This window comes from Tursiops truncatus, chromosome 1 (assembly GCF_011762595.2).
Source record: "Tursiops truncatus isolate mTurTru1 chromosome 1, mTurTru1.mat.Y, whole genome shotgun sequence".
NCBI lineage: Eukaryota > Metazoa > Chordata > Mammalia > Artiodactyla > Delphinidae > Tursiops > Tursiops truncatus.
In genome coordinates, this window is record NC_047034.1 from 95380799 (window position 1) to 95401392 (window position 20594).

Here is a 20594-nt window from a genome sequence, read left to right on the forward strand (position 1 = left end):
AAGGGTGAGCCCTTAGAACTTTGGGTAATTATGATGTGTCAATGTAGATTCATCTGAAGTTAAAAATGTACCATTCTGATGGGTGATGTTGATAGTGGGGTAGGCTGTGCATGTGCCTAAGGGGTATATGGGAAATAGCTGTACATTCCTCTCAATTTTATAAAAAAAATATATTAAAAAATATAAAGACTTTAAAAAAAGAAAGAACCATTTGGCCATGCTATCTCAGTGTCTGACCACTTCCACCAAAAAGAAAAAAAACCCAAGTAAATGTCACTTTTCAGTACCAAATCTATGTGTAAGTTGCATGGCTGTTTGTTTAATAACAAGGGAGTGTGGCTGGAAAGTCAGAACTAGTGGTGGAACCCAAAGTGAGTAAAGATCACCCAGAGGCGTTATTCATAAGCTATCTTCTTTGGTTATAAATCCTCAATAAAACCATAGTTTTATAACAAACATTTAGTGGAATCAAACTCAGGCATCTCAAGATTGTTATTAATTTCATTCACATTCAATTGGTCCAGTGTTGCTGGCCTGACACCTGGAGACCATTAATTAATCGATAGCAATGGCAGCAGGTGGTGATGTATTTCAAGTGTGCTTGCGAAAAATATTTTTTAAACAACTATTTTGGCAACAAAGTTCAGACCAACCCCTTTCAGGTTAGTAGGCCTTTAGGTCACATTTTGAAAGGCAAAGAGATTTCCTGTACAATAATCTTCCTCTATCTTTACTTCAATTGCAAGGTAAACTCACTGTAAGACATTTAATTTATTTTTCCCAGCAAAAGGATGATTGATTGCACCCAAATGAAGAAGGGGGTTCAGGAAGAGGAAAAGATAAATGAGCATTCCTCTGCCCAAAGGACACATTCAAACTCTTATGCTTAGCCCATAGGACGGTTCTGCTCTCCATCGTCCATATGCTGTAGTCTGGGGATCCAGTAGGGAGCAATTACCAACCATGTGTGCACATAGCATAAAGCATGGAGCACCGTGCAGCCTCCAAAGACTCTCAGTGTAACCAGAGTATATAGTTTCCTTTAAAACAACAATATTACAGTAACTATTCTCACACTGCCATGGAACCTGATTAAATGCTGGAAAAAATCTAAGCTTTTCTGCCTCAACCACTGCCTGGATTTGGAGAGGAAGAAAAGACAGAAAGGAACCCATAATGGAGGGTGAAGAGCTTGTCAGAAAAGATTTCACAGGAAGGATATCCCTTGGGCTGAGACTTGCAATATGAGTGGATACTCTTCTGGAATTCTCGAAGAAGGGGCAGTCTGAGTCAAGATTCAGAGATGAGAAACAGCCTGGCATATCACATCCATGACTTCCACCTCATCCTCATTGCCTGGTGTGTGCTCATGATTTGGGACGGTAGCATCAAAGCCTGCACGGTTTAAGTGGTTCTCTCTTACTCTCTTCCCAGTGCCTGGGGTGCCAGATCCATTCTAAGGAGTTCTACCCTAGGCAATGAGCAACCTCAAGGCAAAGATAGCGTGATCAGAGCTGTGCCTCAGAAAGATCACTCAGGTAGCAGGAAGAAGGATGAATGGCAGAACCATTCGGAATTAAATGTAACAGCCCAGAAAGAGTAAGAAAAGTTGCTGGCCTGAACTCAGGGCCAGACTAAAATATGTGGAGAACCTGAGTTGGCTAATTATTTGCCCCTACAAACTGGTATTTTCTCGTATTTGCTCTACATGTGTTTAGAGAAGGGACTGGGTGCTAATCAACACCCAGCCCTGTATTGCCCGCAACCCACCTGCTTGCCAAGGCAGCTTAGAGACCACCTGCTGTTACTAAAGCAGATTCCATGAAGGCCTCAACTCTCACTCCAACAGCTGCCATTTCCTCCTTAAAGGATTATGGTGTAAACAAAATTTCTAATGGTCTTTAAGCACCCCTTATAGATTAGCATTCTAGGCTTTAAGCTGGCTTGACATACCTCTTGGTCTGTCTCTGCTTAAACTAAATCATAGCAGAGTATTTAGGTAGGAAAAGATAGACACAGGAACTATTAAAAAGGAGAATGTGACGTGGTGACTGAAAAGCAGGAGATAAGGCAGAGGGAAAAAGTCAGTAATGGACAATGAGAAAGAAGAACTGGAAAGGCAGGAAAAGAAACTTGAAATAGATGGGTCTTAGAAGCTGTATTAGGGCTGAATAACACCCCTCAAATCACAGAGGCTTACCATAGGAAAATCTCAATCATGCAAAATCCAATGTAATTCCCAACAGGGAGGCCCTCCTGGGAGGCTCTTCTCAAAGTGGTGACTCAGGCTATTTCCACCTGTGGCTCTGCCTTCTCATGGTTTTAATATTGCACTGGTGTCAGTCTGCCAGCAGGTGTTTAGAGGATCGTGAACCTCAGTTCAGAAGTGATGTATCACTTCCTCTCACATTGGTGGCAAAAACTAGTCATGGGGCCCACCTGGACATAAAAGGGACTAGGAAATGTAATATCCATCTGGGTGCTACTGTCCAACAACTCTGCACCACGGAAAGGGACCCCAAAACGGTCATCTCCCAGCCAACTCTGCCACAGACAACAAGGGGAGACAAAATTCAAACATGAGTAATTGATAAAGATTTTTTTTTTTTTAGATTCCATGAAGAACCTAGGGACAGGACAGGAATAAAGATGCAGATGTAGAGAATGGACTTGAGGACACAGGGAGGGGGAAGGGTAAGCTGGGATAAAGTGAGAAAGTGGCATGGACATATATACACTACCAAATGTAAAATAGATAGCTAGTGGGAAGCAGCTGCATAGCACAGGGAGATCAGCTCGGTGCTTTGTGACCACCTAGAGGGGTGGGATAGGGAGGGTAGGAGGGAGATGCGAGAGGGAGTGGATATGGGGATATATGTATATGTGTAGCTGATTCACTTTGTTATAAAGCAGAAACTAACACACCATTGTAAAGCAATTATACTCCAATAAAGATGTTTAAAAAAAATTCGTTTTTCATTCATCATATGAATGGGTAAACAAAATGTGGTATATACATAATATGTAATATTATCCAGCCTTAAAAAGGAAGGAAATTCTGACACATACCAAAACATGAATGAACCTTCAAAATATTATGCTAAATAAAATAGCCAGTCACGGGCTTCCCTGGTGGCTCAGTGGTTGAGAGTCCACCTGCCGATGCAGGGGACACGGGTTCGTGCCCCGGTCCGGGAGGATCCCGCATGCAGCGGAGCGGCTGGGCCCGTGAGCCATGGCCGCTGAGCCTGCGCGTCCGGAGCCTGTGCTCCGCAACGGGAGAGGCCACAGCAGTGAGAGGCCCGCGTAGCGCAAAATAAAATAAAATAAAATAGGCAGTCACAAAAGGACAAATATTGTATGATTCCTCTTCTATGAGGTACCTAGAGTAGCCAAAGCATAGAGACGAAAAGCAGACTGGTGGTTGTCAAAGCTTGTGGGGAGGGTGAATGAAGAGTTGTTTTTAATGGATATAGAGTTTTGGGGAAGACAAAAATGTTCTGGAGGTGGATGGTGGTGATGTTTGCACAATACTGTGAAGGTACTTAATGCCACAGAGATGGACAGTTAAAATGGTTAAAATGGCAAATTTTATGTTATGTATACTTTTCCACAATAAAATTGTTTAAAATTTTTCATGAAGTTCTCTAGTCCTGCTTAGCCCTGTGAAAATATGTAACAATGAATACTTACCAGGCATAAACCCTTCCAGGAAAAGGTTACCTATAAACAGAAAAGACATAACTTTTAATTATATATATATATATATATATATATATGTATTATCTACTTTAATTGAATTAAAAGCCACAGAATAATTTGTCTCCAAGGCAACCTTCAACTCTAGTAGAAACTGAATCCCACAGGTTTTCAGGTCTAGGCAAAAAGCAACTGGGTTTCTTTAAGGCTTTGCCTAGTTCCCTTCAGACCTGGATATGTACCCCAAATTTGTGGCAACTTGATCTATCACACAAATAAGGACCAGAATATCAGTGGAAGAAAAGCATGAGAGCAAAACATATATATACAATATGGCACTTCTTTTTCAAATTAATATGATATTATATACATAGTATATATAATATATATAATATTATATATATGCATGTATCACTTAAAAATTAACAGTAATCTACTGTAAGCAGTGTTATCACAAGAAATGGTTGATTTCTTCTGTATACTTGTCTTCTTTTTCCAAAATGTAGTAAATGTGTATTACCTTTATAATCTACTAGTCTAAGAGGCAGATAGTTTCTCAGGCTCTGAGATGGTTGATCTTGTAAACTTTGGGAAAAAACTTCCGAGTAGACGCAATAGTGGATCTCTGAGATACACCTTCCCTCCAGAGATTTCTTTTTTTTCTTTACTCAAGAACATTTAACACCTTCTAACTTGAGTAGGCTTAAGTGTCCGCTGTAACTTAATACTTCTCAGAGGACCAGAAGATAAATCTCTTGTCAAGGAACGTGCCACATAAACAACTTCCACAGTGATTTTAACCTTCCTAACAAATAGTTCTGTCACAAAGGGCACAGAGGAAGTGACAGGACATCTAAGTAAAATATGCAACAGTGGCAAGAAATGCATTTGTGAAACTGTCCCCCAAAGTCCTGACAAACTACATTTGTACTCTCCTTTTTCCTTTTTTGCCCACCATTATTCTGACCCTCTTGTTTTGAATTTCTTATTTGCTTGTCCTTCTTCAGTCATCTCTGCAGCATCCTTTAAGACAGTTATTGGGCCAAAGGGAACAGGAATTCATTGCTCACGTTATAAGTGTCTGGTGCAAAGGAAGCACTTAAGAACTTTTTTTTTTAAGGAGCCAAGACTGAAGACTGCAAAGCCGCCATTGCATTACAAATGCAGTGTTTGGCTAGTACTTCACTTTAGTCCTGCTACTAGGGAGGCTTCAATGGGGCCAAATTTGTAAATCCCTAAGGAGGAGCCAAAGTAGAGCGATTCATTTTCATTGCCTTTGGAGTAAGGGAAGGAATTATAAATTTGACAATACTTTTTGTTTTATACACTTTTATAAAGATTAAGGTGTGCATAATTTAAATACAAAAGTTCTTGCATTTCTTCTCAGATTTGGTCACACCTTTTTCTTTCATTGTTTTTTTTTTTTAATTTTATTGGAGTATAGTTGATTTATAATGCTGTGTTAGTTTGAGGTGTACAGCAAAGTGAATCAGTTATACATATATGCACTCTTTTTTAGATTCTTTTCCCACATAGGCCATTACAGAGTATTGAGTAGAGTTCCTTGTGCTATACAGTAGGTCCTTATTAGTTATCTATTTTATATATAGTAGTTTGTACATGTCAATCCCAATTTCCCAATTTACACTCCCCACCCCCTTACCCCTGGTAACCATAAGTTTATTTTCCACATCTGTAACTCTATTTTTGTTTTGAAGATAAGTTCATTTGTACTCTTTTTTAGATATGGGTTGATATCTCCTCCAAGGTGACTTAGGGTCCTGGAGGGTCAGAACTATGTTTTCTAGCTTCTCTTATATAAGGGGCAGAGTTCAGCACTTTGCCAGACATGTGGCGGTTGCTTAATATATACATGTTGATTCATATTTTTAATCAAGGAATATATGTACTTTTTGAACACAATGATAACAAAAATATTCTAAATATCAATATTTGAAAGACTTTCATAGAAAAAACAACAGCACAGTCTCCTGTACACATCCCCTATTCCCCACCCATCCTTGACTTAGGCAACTACTTTGAATTCTCATAGTCATTTCTGCTGGCAATTTTTCCATATTACTTTCTCATGTGCCTATTATTTTTTGATTTATCAAATTTACATCTTCCCTGTTGACTTTTTGCATCCGTAGAGGATTTAATGCCCTTACACCACCACTGCTCACACACTCAGTTCTCCTCTCCCCTTGTCCCACTAAAGGTATATCACAATGGTAGGAGAAATAATCAATGGACATATTACAAAGATAATGTAAATATTATTCACTGCTCAGCCACTGTATGCAATAATTACATTTTCCTTTGTTAACAACCTTCTGTTTTGCTTTCTTTTATCATTTGCAAAGGTTTCTATATGACTAATTACTCCATCATATTTGTTAAATATTTGTCTGTGTTATTTTTCAAGAGCTCTTTTCTTTCCCCTAGGGTTCTCCTCTCTGGATTTTTGCATCCTTCTGCCCAATGTCATCCTGGGACTTCCTTCTCTTGGCTGCTATTCCTTAGCTAGCTGTTTCCCAAGTCTTGTCTTCCTCTATCTAGATTTACCCATCATCAATAGCTTTCTATGACAGGACGCATGGAAATTACATCTTTTGAGATCTCATATGTGTAAAAGTTAATTATGTTTTCACACCTGATATCTGAATACAAATGAGCCAATGAATGCGACAGGGAATAGCATGTTCAAAGACCCAGAGGCAAGAAAGCATGGCACATCTGTGAAACTATAAAAGAGTCACTGGCTTGCCCCAAGCAGACGAACAATAAGACACTATATTGTAGCATCATTTTTATAAGAAGAAAAGTCCAAATGAGAACAAAAGAAACAACTTCAGCTGACTATTAATTCAATAACTTATCAAAGCCAAGAATCATCTGGAAGAGCACAAGACAGTCTTATCTATAGAGTCAAACAGAGTTAGAGAAAATACCATTAATGATTTTACATTCTAAACCAAAATTCTAACAGCAGCAAGATGTTGTGGAAAAAGATGAGTCAAGGAAATGTTTTTCTGCTGCTTTCAATAATTTCTCCTGCTTCCGAGTGAGATGGTTATGGCTGTTTATTCATTGTAGTGGTTCTAAAACTTGACTGTGTATCAGAATTACAAGGAAAGCTTCAAAACAAATCAAGTTCCAGTTTTCACCCCTGACCTACTGAATGAGAAATTCACTTGGCCAGAGTTTAGGAATGAGAATATGGGATGAGGGGAAAAGAAACTGAGATTATTGTGGATCAGCAATTAATGGAAGCCCACCTCTCTTCCATGCTTTTAGAATGTCCAGTTACCCTCCTACTCAGGGAGCAAAGCCTATGCCTTATACCTCACTATATTCCAATGCCCAGAACTCTCTCTGGCTAATGGCACACACTCAGTAAACTTATGTTGGATAAAAGAATGGATGATACTCTTCACCTTAAACTATAATTGCTGATAATATACCTGCCCCACAACCCTACCACCCTTAACTACCCTGCAAGATACTTGAGGGCCTGAATGATATGCATTACATCAGCATACCTAAATAAAATACCCAAAGTATAAATACAGGAAACTGTAAATAAAATAAGAAGGAAGTTATTGAAATACAGAAGATACATTGTATGTAAATTTAGTATCTGTTTTAGCTGGTTATTTTCTTTCTGATATCAAAGGCTCAAGTCAAGGCATTTTGTTGCTGTTTTTTTAAAGAATATGGAAGCAAAACTAAAATTTCAAGATTGCAGATGAGGCTGAGAAGTAGGGAGAAGAGGAGACAGCCAAAGACCTCTGGGAGACTCTTCCGTGCTGAGGTAGAATTGAATTGGATGGACATAGGAGTCCTATTAAAAGGAAATTTTGCAATGTTCTTCTTACACAACTGTTAATTAGCCGCATATAGTCTCTGTTGTATTTCTGGGTAAATAAATATTTACATTATGGAAACCATATCTGACTATTATTTGCAAGAGATAATGAACAGCTGACTAATACCATCTTTAGTGAGGACATTGAAAACTTCCTCATCCAGGAAGACGATACTTAACAGGGTAAGTTTAACCAGTGAGCTGCCAGCGTTTGAAAAAAGAATCAAATAATTACAATAACAAGCTTCAAAACAATTATCCTAAAAATTTTAAATTCAAGGGCTAAGACTTTGGAGTCATCTGAATCTAACAAATCTTGAAATATCGTGCCACACAAAAGTGTAAAATTCCCAGACATGTCATTTTTGATGATAAGTCTTATACAAGGACAAACTTTGTGGTAAGAAATTTTCCTTCTTTTCCTTTGGGGAGAAATAGAAATTCTGTCAAAACATCCTATGGTCATTTTCTTTCCTTTCAGTTTTTAAATTTTTTTCTGGTTATTAAAATAATAAGCATTTATTTGTAAAGTACACACAAGTAGAATATCATCATTTTTTTTCTGAATTCCTTACACAACTGAAATATAGCATGTAAATTTAGAATCTTGACTTTTTTTCACTTATTTGTAAATAAATTTTTGACCTATTTCTGATTGTTCTCTTGTAATACATTCCAGAAGAACAAATAGGGTGTGAACACTAAGAATTTTAATATATACAGCCAAATTGCTTTCCAGAAATTTTGTACCAATATACCACCAAAATTTGATGCCCATTCTATTTCACTCTAATTAGCACTGGATTTTTAAAAAATTTTTCTTTGCTAATCTAAAAGACAGAAATGTAGTTTCCTTTTTGTTTTAATTAGCATTTATTTGAGTACTAGTAAGGACGTTTACATTTTCCGGTTAGTTACAATTTTCTTATGTGAATGGGAGGTTCATGTCCTTTGCCCAATTATCTCTAAAGGTCTTACTGCATTAATTATCATTTTGTATGAGTTCTCAATATGTTAAGATTATAAACCTATCTATCATGTTTCATACAAATACCACTTTCTTGATTCTAAGTTGCCACTGATGGGAAGACACACCATTACTTTAATAACAGCTTTTAGAAAAGCAAAGAAATACTATATTTATAAGATGTTAATTATAAAATGTCTTGATTTCAGGGATGTTAAAATACAGGTAGTTTTAAAATGTTAAAATGTGGAGAATGTTAAAATATGGAGTTAGCTCCAAATCAATACAGTGTGAATTTACTGTGAATTCTTATAAATTAATCAGATCATCTGATACCGAACAGAGTCATATGACCAAATATCTAAAAATGTACCCAGTTTGATGAAATACATGAATTTTAATATGGGTCATTAATATGTTGAACCAGTGGCAGTTCCTTGAACTTGGATCATAAATTATTCTAAGCCATTTAGTTGATAAGTGCTGCTTGATAATGTAGAACTTGACAGACAAGAACTCTGCTGTGAATGTTAATATCATGTGACTTTTATGTGTCAGGAAACATACACATCTACCTATAGTCATGTATATATGTATGAATATATCTATCTACCTATCTGTCTATCTATCCTGAGTATGTATGTATGTGTGTGTGTGTGCACGAGTGTGTGTGTGTGTATAATGTTCCATTAATATTGAGTGTTTAACATTTACGAAAGCTGCCATCATATGGCCACTTTACCAGAATTCTTTTCATGTTCATTATCCATCAAGAATCATAGAAATTCCTAGAAAATGTGGTTGTTTTAAAATATGAGTGTTTGTTCTAGTATGCATAGGATGGATAAAGAACAAGGTCCTACTGTAGAGCACAGATAAATATATTCAATATCCTATGATAAACCATAATGGAAAAGAATATGAAAAAGAATATATGTATATGTATACTGAGTCACTGTGCTGTACAGTGGAAATTAACACAATATTCTAAATCAACTATACTTCAATAAAATTTTTAAAAATGAAATAAGAGTGTTTGTTGATGTGGAGTTATATATGTAAAACTTATTATAATGGCATAGTGTAAATCGAATTTCTCTTACAGCATCAAAAGCTTAAATGTGGTACTGTGAGTATACTTCCTTACAAGCCAGTGGTCCATATGTAAGCCACCCACTCACACACCCACACACCCAATAACAGTAATTATAGCTATCATGTATTGAGTGTCTGCTCATGCGCTAATCACTGTGGAAGAATTTTGTGAAGAAAGAGCAGTCCAGGCAGAACCAATAGATTGGCTCCAACTTCCTTGCTTATTCATTCCAATAATCACCTGTATGCCAGGCACTGTTCTGTGTGCTGGGAGTACTGAGGCAAACGAGAAAGACAAGGTCCCTGATCTGGTATTCTCAACGGGGTAGGCTTGCCATAAGAACAGACAGTAAACAAGTTAACAACTAAAGAAGAAAATGTCAGAGTGGGAGAAGTGCCATGAAGAAAATGAAATACAGTCATGTGGCCGTGACTGGTGGGAAGACCTGTCTGAGGAAAGGTGTCCTCATAGGGTGACCAGGACTATCTTCTTGAGTCTCAGACCCACCTGCAGCTGCCACTTTAGCTTCCTCTCTAGAACCGGCAGACTATGCTTCAAATTAATTGAAGTCTGATTGTCTTGCATTAAAAGGGGGATAATGACTTGTCTGTCATTTAAGAGTTTATATTTGGGTATAAAATTCAAACTGTAAGGTAATTGTTGGTTCTTAGCAGTATTATTTAAGATGGTTACTGGGTATCTTGTTCCTCGTGACAATAATAACTACCTCAGTAAGTCCCTTAACCAAAGGCTCTTTGGAGCTGTTTATCAGGGCAGCCACCAACTAAAGCCCGTTAGTGGAGGAGATGTTCCTCCCAGTCTGGATGAGCAAACCCAGTTCCTTGGGGTCCTATGGTTGCTAAAGTGAAGCTCACTCCAGTCTCTGCATCCTTGTGCTCCATCACTTACCTGGAATGATGGAAAAATGCGATGTTTGTTCCCCACTCGTCTGGAGACATTTTTTTCCCTTTACCATGGTTCTAGGCATGGTGGGAGGGAGCAATAATGCATGCTTTTGTTTTGTTCACACCTATGAAACTACGTTTTCTGAGTAAAGGTCATTCTACTTTTAGTTGAATATTTAAAATTTGTCTTTAATTAGCCAGCACTACTCAGTCTGAATCACCTCACACTTATCCCAGCCCTGTTGGCTCCTGTCTTAATTTAAATTTTCAATACTTTGCTCATCATGAATATTTTTTGCATTAGTTTTTATTTTTCCAAAATATTGCATTAAAATATTATTTATCTTGATTACTGAGTTACTCCCTTAAATTTGGTACCTGAGATGAGCACCCTGCTTTCCTCACCCTAGTCCAGATCCTACCCTGAATTACTGTGTGGACCAGAGCCCACCTCCCAACCACATTGAACTGGGAGTAATAAATGTTTCTTGTGCTAAGCCACTGATGTGTGGGAGCAGTTGTTATAACACCTGAAGTCATTTACCTTAATTAATTAATTTATCTTGGATTAATTGTATCCTGGATACGCAGTGGATGTTTCTTAAACTTATCCTTTATTTAATAAAGACTTCTATTTCTGTAATATCCAAGATTTTTCTTGTGGCTAACTCAGGAGATGTACTGATAATTAGCTTCTATTATCATTTTGGAATCCATTAAAAACCTTATATCAGTGGTTCTGCTGAGAACGGTCTCCCAGTTCTGATAGCATACATATCCAGTTCTTGAGAAACAGTATAGCATAGCGGTTATATGCACAGACTGTGGGGTCAGATGTTCTGGATCTGAACACAAATTTGGTAGACTGAGGAATCTTAGGCTCAATATTAAATTCTTTGAAACTCAGTTTCTTCATTAATAAAATGGGGCACGATTTAGCTTCAAGATGGCAGAGGAGTAAGAGGTGGAGATCACCTTCCTCCCCACAAGCACATCAAAAATACATCGATATGAGGAACAGCTCCTACAGAACACCTACTGAATGCTGGCAGAAGACCTCAGACTTCCCAAAAGCTGTGTGGCTGACAGGGTCTTGGTGCTCCAACTGGGGGTCAAGCCTGTGCCTGTGAGGTGGGAGGGCCGAGTTCAGGACATTGGACCACCAGAGACCTCCCGGCCTCACGTAATAACAAACGATGAAAGCTCTCTCAGAGATCTCCATCTCAACGTGAAACTGGCTCAACTCAATGACCAGCACGCTACAGTGCTGGACACCCTATGCCAAACAACTAGCAAGACAGGAGCACAACCCCACCCATTAGCAGAGAGGCTGCCTAAAATCATATTAAGTTCACAGACACCACAAAACACACCACTGGATGTGGTCCTGCCCACCAGAAAGACAAGATATAGCCTCCTCCAACAAAACACAGGCACCAGTCGCCTCCACCAGGAAGCCAACACAACCCACTGAACCAACCTTAGCCACTGGGGGCAGACACCAAAAACAACAAGAACTACGAACCTGCAGCCTGCAAAAACGAGACCCCAAGCACAATAGATTATGCAAAATGAGAAGACAGAGAAATACACAGCAGATGAAGGAGCAATGTAAAAACCCACCAGACCAAACAAATGAAGAGGAAATAAGCAGTCACCTGAAAAAGAATTCAGAGTAATGATAGTAAAGATATCCAATATCTTGGAAATAGAATGGAGAAAATGCAAGAAACATTTAAAAAAGCACCTAGAAGAACTAAGGAGCAAACAAACAATGATGAACAATACAATAAATGAAATTAAAAATTCTCTAGAAGGAATCAATAGCAGAATAACTGAGGGAGAAGAATGAATAAGTGACCTAGAAGATGAAAGAGTTGAAATAACTACCACAAAGCAGAATAAAGAAAAAAGAATGAAAAGCATTGAGGACAGTCTCAGAGACCTCTGGGACAACATTCAATGCACCAATACTTGAAATATAGGAATCCCAAAAGAAGAAAAGAAAAAAAAAGAGACTGAGAAACTATTTGGAGAGATTATAGTTGAAAACTTCCCTAATATGGGAAAGTAAAGAGTCAATCAAGACTGGGAAGCACAGAGAGTCCCATATAGGATAAAGCCAAGGAGAAACACGCCAAGACACATATTAATCAAACTATCAAAAATTAAATAAAAGAGGGCTTCCCTGGTAGCGCAGTGGTTGAGAGTCTGCCTGCCGATACAGGGGACACGGGTTCATGCCCCAGTCAGGGAAGATCCCACATGCCATGGAGCGGCTGGGTCCATGAACCATGGCCGCTGAGCCTGCGTGTCCAGAGCCTGTGCTCCGCAATGGGAGAGGCCATAACAGTGAGAGGCCCATGTACCGCAAAAGAAAAAAGAAAAAATTAAATAAAAGAAAAAATATTAAAAGCAGCAAGGGAAAAGCAAGAAAAAACATACAAGGGAGTCCCCATAAGGTTAACAGCTGACCTTTCAGTAGAAACTCTGCAAGCCAGAAGGGAGTGGCAGGACATATTTAAAGTGATGAAGTAGAAAAACCTACAACCAAGACTAGTCTAACCAGCAAGGATCTCATTCAGCTTTGACAGAGAAATTAAAACCTTTACAGACAAGCAAAAGCTAAGAGAATTCAGCACCACCAAACCAGCTTTACAACAAATACTAAAGGAAATTCTCTAGGCAGGAAACACAAGACAATGAAAAGACCCACAATAAAAAAACCCAAAACAAGAAAATGGTAATATGTACATACATATTTATAACTACCTTAAATTTAAATGGATTAAAGCCTCCAACCAAAAGACATAGACTGGCTGAATGGATACAAAAACAAGACCCATATATATGCTGTCTACAAGAGACGCACTTCAGACCTAAGGACACATACAGACTGAAAGTGAGAGGATGGAAAAAGATATTCCATGCAAATGGAAATCAGAAAAAGCTGGAGTAGCAATACTCATGTCAGACAAAATAGACTTTAAAATAAAGATTATTACAAGAGACAAAGAAGGACACTACATAATGATCAAGGGGTCAATCCAAGAAGATGATATAACAATTGTAAATATTTATGCACCCAACATAGGAGCACCTCAATACATAAGGCAAATGCTAACAGCCATAAAAGGGGAAATCGACAGTAACACAATCATAGTAGGGGACATTAAGACCCCAGTTTCACCATTGTAGTGATCATCTAAAAAGAAAATAAATAAGGAAATGCAAGCTTTAAATGATATATCAAACAAGATGGACTTAATTGACATTCCATCCAAAAATAATAGAACATACTTCTCAAGTGCTCAAGGAATATTCTCCAGGATGGATCATATCTTGGGTCACAAATAAAGCCTTGGTAAATATAAGAAAATTGAAATCATATCAAGTATCTTTTCCGACCACAATGCTATGAGACAAGATATCAATTACAGAAAAAAATCTGTGAAAAATACAAAGACATGGAGGCTAAACAATACACTATTAAATAACCAAGAGTTCACTGAAGAAATCAAAGAGGAAATCAAAAAATACCTAGAAACAAATGACAATGAAAACACAACGACCGAAAACCTATGGGATGCAGCAAAAGCAGTTCTAAGAGGGAAGTTTATAGCAATACAATCCTACCTGAAGAAACAAGAAACATGTCAAATAAACAACACAACCTTACACGTAAAGCAATTAGAGAAAGAAGAACAAAAAAACCCTGAAGTCAGCAGAAGGAAAGAAATCATAAAGAAATGAGCAGAAATAAATGAAAAAGATATGAAGGAAACAATAACAAAGATCAATAAAACTAAAAGCTGGTTCTTTGAGAAGATAAACAAAATTGATAAACCACAAGCCAGACTCATCAAGAAAAAAAGGAAGAAGACTCAAATCAATAGAATTAGAAATGAAAAAGGAGAAGTAACAACTGACACTGCAGAAATACAAAAGATCATTAGAGATTACTACAAGCAACTCTATGCCAATAAAATGGACAACCTGAAAGAAATGGACAATTTCTTAGAAAAGCACAACCTTCCAAGACTGAACCAGGAAGAACTAGAAAATATAAACAGACCAATCACAAGTACTGAAATTGAAACTGTGATTAAAAATCTTCCAACAAACAAAAGTCAAGGACCAGATGGCTTCACAGGTGAATTCTATCAAACATTTAGAGAAGAGCTAACACTGATCCATCTCAAACTCTTCCCAAATATAGCAAAGGGAAGAACACTCCCAAACTCATTCTATGTGGCCACCATCACACTGATACCAAAACCAGACAAAGATGTCACAAACAAAGAAAATTACAGACCAATATCACTGATGAAAATAGATGCAAAAATCCTCAACAAAATACCAGCACAGAATCCAACAGCACATTAAAAGGATCATACACCATGATCAAGTGGGGTTTATCCCAGGAATGCAGGGATTCTTCAATATATGCAAATCAATCAATGTGATAAAACATATTACCAAATTGAAGGAAAAAAACCATATGATCATCTCAATAGATGCAGAAAAAGCTTTCAACAAAACTCAACACCCATTTATGATAAAAACACATCAGAAAGTAGGCATAAAAGGAACATACCTCAACATAATAAAGGCCATATATGACAAACCCACAGCTAACATCGTTCTCAATGATAAAAGACTGAAACCATTTCCACTAAGATCAGGAACAAGATATGGTTGCCCACTCTCAGCACTACTATTCAACATAGTTGTGGAAGTTTTAGCCACAGCAATCAGAGAAGAAAAAGAAATAAAAAGAAGAAGTAAAGCTGTCACTGTTTGCAGATCACATGACACTATACATAGAGAATCCTAAAGATGCTACCAGAAAACTACTAGAGCTAATCAATGAATTTGGTGAAGTAGCAGGATATAAAATTAATGCACAGAAATCTCTTGCATTCCTATACACTAGTGATGAAAAATCTGAAAGTGAAATTATGGAAACACTCCCATTTACCACTGCAACAAGAAGAAAAAACTACCTAGGAATAAACCTACCTAAGGAGACAAAAGACCTCTATGCAGAAAACGATAAGACACTGATGAAAGAAATTAAAGATGATACAAACAGATGGAGATATATACCATGTTCTTGGATTGGAAGAATCAACACTGTGAAAATGACTATACTACTCAAAGCAATCTACAGATTCAATGCAATCCCTATCAAACTACCAATGGCATTTTTCACAGGACTAGAACAACAAATTTCACAATTTGTATGGAAACAGAAAAGACCCCAATTAACCAAGGCAATCTTGAGAAAGAAAAGCGGAACTGGAGGAATCAGGCTCCCTGACTTCAGACTATACTACAAAGCTACAGTAATCAAGACAATATGGTACTGGCACAAAATCAGACATATAGATCAATGGAACAGGATAGAAAGCCCATAGATAAACCCACACACATATGGTCACCTTATCTTTGATAAAGGAGGCAAGAATATACAATGGAGAAAAGACAGCCTCTTCAATAAGTGGTGCTGGGAAAACTGGACAGCTAAATGTAAAAGAATGAAATTAGAACACTCCCTAACACCATACACAAAAATAAATTCAAAATGGATTAAAGGCCTAAATGTAGGGCCAGACACTAACAAAGTCTTAGAGGAAAATATAGGCAGAACACGCTATGACATACATCACAGCAAGATCCTTTTTGACCCACCTCCTAGAGAAGTGGAAATAAAACCATAAATAAACAAATGGGACCTAATGAAACTTAAAAGCTTTTGTACCACAAAGGAAGCCATAAACAAGAGGAAAAGACAACCTGCAGAATGGGAGAAAATATTTGCAAACAAAGCAACTGACAAAGGATTAATCTCCAAAATATACAGGCAGCTCATGCAGCTCAATATCAAAAAAACAAACTGCCCAATCCAAAAATAGGCAGAAGACCTAAATAGACATTTCTCCAAAAGAGATATACAGACTGCCAACAAACACATGAAAGGATGCTCAGCATCGCTAATCATTAAAGAAATGCAAATCAAAACTAAAATGGGGTATCACCTCACACCAGTCAGAATGGCCATCATTAAAAAATCTACAAACAATAGGGGCTTCCCTGGTGGCGCAGTGGTTGAGAGTCCGCCTGCCGATGCAGGGGACGCGGGATTGTGCCCCGGTCCGGGAAGATCCCACATGCCGCGGAGCAGCTGGGCCCGTGAGCCACGGCTGCTGAGCCTGCGCGTCTGGAGCCTGTGCTCCGCAACGGGAGAGGCCGCAACAGTGAGAGGCCTGCGTACCGCAAAAAAAAAAAAAAAAAAAAAAGTAAAAAAAAAAAAAATCTACAAACAATAAATGCTGGAGAGGGTGTGGAGAAAAGGGAACTCCCTTGCACTGTTGGTGGGACTGTAAATTGATACAACCACTATGGAGAACAGTATGGACAGTCCTTAAAAAACTAAAAATAGAACTACCATATGACCCAGCAATCCCACTACTGGGCCTATACCCTAAGAAAACCATAATTCAAAAAGAGTCATGTACCACAATGTTCACTGCAGCTCTATTTACAATAGCCAGGACATGGAAGCAACCTATGTGTCCATCGACAGATGAATGGGTAAAGAAGTTGTGGCACATATATACAATGAAATATTACTCAGCCATAAAAAGAAATGAAATTGAGTTATTTGTATTGAGGTGGATGGACCTAGAGTCTGTCATACAGAGTGAAGTAAGTCAGAAAGAGAAAAACAAATACCATATGCTAACACATATATATGGAATCTAAAAAAAAAAAAAGCTTGTGAAGAACCTAGGGGCAGGACAGGAATAAAGACGCAGATGCAGAGAATGGACTTGAGGACATGGGGAAGGGGAAGGGGAAGCTGGGACGAAGTGGGAGATTGGCATGGACATATATACACTACCAAATGTAAAATAGATAGCTAGTGGGAAGCAGCCACATAGCACAGGGAGATCAGCTCAGTGCTTTGTGTCCACTTAGAGGGATGGAATAGGGAGGGTGGGAGGGAGACACAAGAGGGCAGAGATACGGGGATATATGTATATGTATAGCTGATTCACTTTGTTATACAGCAGAAACTAACACACCAGTGTAAAGCAATTATACTCCAATAAAGATGTTAAAAAAAAAAAAGGGACATATAATGGTACCTATCCCACAGTGCTGTGTGAGGGAGAAATGAGGTAAAACTCAGCATATAGTCAGCACATGGCAATTATTAGTAGTTATTCTAATATTCTTTTGGGTGGAGGTCACTTTTTACCTCTCCCACTTTGGTATTCGTTGTAAATCTGAATTGAGAAGATACTTACCAACTAGCAGTGCTGAGTTGTTTTAGCAGAACCATGGACGCTAAAGCAAAATTTAAACTGAAACTTAAAAAGCTGCACAGTAAAGAAGTTCCATGTCAGTCCTGTTGCTGGGAAGGCAGTAGTATCAAAAGGCAGGGTCACGGGAGCCTTTGGGATTTCCATAGCTCAGAAGCTCAGGTGCCAACCTGACTCCAGAGAGCTTGGGTTCCTGCCCATAATGGGAGCTGTCAGCAGGGGAGTTATAAATATATATGGAATCTCCTCTCCCATTGGATGAAATTCAAAATATGCACTGGCAATGAGAATTAAGATATCTTTGCCAAAAAGAAATCAAGAAAAACAATGGACATTGGAATTTTCTCTGGAAGTCTACTTCCCACAGGGAGTTTTTTTTTGCTTGCTTCCTTGCTTGTTATCTGTAAATGTCTCAATTCACAGAAAAGGACTATTAACAGAAAAAAAGAATATTACAATATTATCCCATGTCTCAATGGGAACTTTTAGAAGAGGAGATCAGATAGGAAAATTAACTTGCTCTTTCAATTTACCGAAAAGATTTGTGTCCCGGATTATGGACTCATGGATTCATTGAGCTTAAAGCCATAAGAAACCCTTGAAAGCACTCAGACACCTCCTTCTCCCCGCGCCCCTCCTCCTCCTCCTTCTTTTTCTTCTTCCTCTTCTTCTTTGCAAATGAAGAAACTAAGGCCTCAAAAGGAAGGAGAAGGGCTTCCCTGGTGGCGCAGTGGTTGAGAGTCCGCCTGCCGATGCAGGCGACACGGGTTCGTGCCCCAGTCCGCGAAGATCCCACATGCCACGGAGCAGCTGGGCACGTGAGCCATGGCCGCTGAGCCTGCGTGTCCGGAGCCTGTGCTCCGCAACGGGAGAAGCCACAACAGTGAGAGGCCCGCGTACCGCAAAAAAAAAAGGGGAAGGAGAAGCTAGGTCCCCTGACTCTTGGTCTAGTGCTTATTCAGTATGATTCTTCACCTGGCATATGTTCCCCAGTCTTTCTTAAGAGTTCTACAGTCATACAAAAGCCCAGCAATGACTTTCACGCTGCCCAAAGACCTCATAGCAGGATACTATAAACATGATAATATTTGTAAATTCCAAATTCTTCTTATACTTTTAAATATTTGAAGTGGAAAGGATCAAGCAATGGTTTTGAAACTAACACCAATGTCTCTTTCACGGGATAAACGTTACATTTTAGTTGCTTAGGGCTGGGACTGCAGACATACATCTGCTCTTTTATTTGGAGACTTGGGCCCTCTCAGATAAGATTTGTGTTTTGAAAGAACACAGAAAGAAGGAGGAGCAGCTATGGAGGGGCTGCTAACCAAGGAGATTATCTTTGAAGGCACCTATGGGTTATGAGACCCTAAAGGCATAAAACCCAAAGAAATTATGCTTCCTTTATGCATTCATGCAAAGAACATACATGCCATGCACTGTGTACAAACTGGAGAATCAAAGGCTCTGCCCCAAAGGGGGGCAAACACGTAAGAATCTATAATGCAACCTGATAAGCATAGTAACTAGCTTGGATTCTAGGAGTCAGGCAGGGCTACAGCAATGGGGACTAGTGACCCAAGTTTTGCAGGATGAGTAAGTTTAGGTGGACAAGATAGGAAGGGTGTTCCTGACAAAGGAAACAGTAAATTGTTGTTCATCAAAGGTGGTGACTGGTGACTAAGTTCTGAAGGATGAGTAAGAATAAGTAGACCAGATAGGAAAAAGCAATCCAGAAAGAGGAAGCCAAGTAAATCTTGAAAGTTTCTTTCCAGTCCTGATAAGCTCACGAAGGGCAGGGGCCATGTGCTGCTCAACTTTATCACCCTAACTCTAGCACAGAGCCTAGCAGAGGGTAGGGTATGTGGAATGAATGGCTGTTGAGTAAATGATGGATGGATGCAGGGAGCAGGCATCCTCCTTTTCAGCCTGTAGAATTCCACACTCTATCCCAAATGGGGCCTGAGAATCCATGTACTTTTCCAAGCTCCCCTGAACCTCTGGCATGAGACATTCATCAGACACTATGACCAAGGGTAACACCTGGCAGCAGCTGCTCAGCTGTCCAAGACACACCAATCTGAAGAGGAAGGTACTGTTTTCCTAATTTTGGGCTCTGGTGGGAAATGAAGTAAATCTTAACAAAGAGATAAAAATAAGCTGCAGGATAAATCAAGTTGTCCCTTAATAAAAACATGGACTAGGGCTTCCCTGGTGGCACAGTGGTTGACAGTCCGTCTGCCGATGCAGGGGACACGGGTTCGTGCCCCGGTCCGGGAAGATCCCACATGCCGCGGAGCGGCTGGGCCCGTTGGCCATGGCCGCTGAGCCTGCGCGTCCGGAGCCTGTGCCCCGCAACGGGAGAGGCCACGGCAGTGAGAAGCCCGCGTACCGAAAAAAAAAAAAAAAATCCACCTTAAAAACATGGACTAGGGGTATGGGTGGGCGGTGGTGAACAAATTAAATTCCCCTTAGAGAGTGGACAGTCTTCCTTTGATGTTGCTTTTTAAATTAAGGATCTTTTTATAGTATCTGGATAAAGTAAGCTGTCCCTCTAGCTACACAGCTGACAGAATTCAAGAGGAACGTGGTTAAAACTCCCCAGATCCCTAGTCTCTGAAGCCTTCTCCTGCTTCTGGAAACTAGAGTTTGGGCTAACAAGCCTTTGGTTGTGAGAGCATTGGGGAAAATCATTTTCATCATGTTGGATTTTTTATATAAAAAT

At 39.0% G+C, this 20594-nt stretch overlaps 1 long non-coding RNA gene across 6 annotated transcripts in view; it reads right to left on the minus strand.

The window, feature by feature from the left end:
* Positions 1-20594, minus strand: part of LOC141279687 (uncharacterized) — a 118994-nt gene that overhangs the window by 14439 nt on the left and 83961 nt on the right. For 4 of the 6 annotated variants that reach the window (XR_012334336.1, XR_012334335.1, XR_012334334.1 and 1 more), the window contains exon 2: positions 3694-3723. The exons of 1 other annotated variant lie outside the window; for it this stretch is intronic. This is a non-coding gene — a long non-coding RNA (uncharacterized lncRNA). Of the gene's footprint in view, positions 1-3693; positions 3724-17854; positions 18052-20594 lie in introns of those variants that run through there. One more of the 6 variants, XR_012334337.1, reaches the window with a different exon arrangement.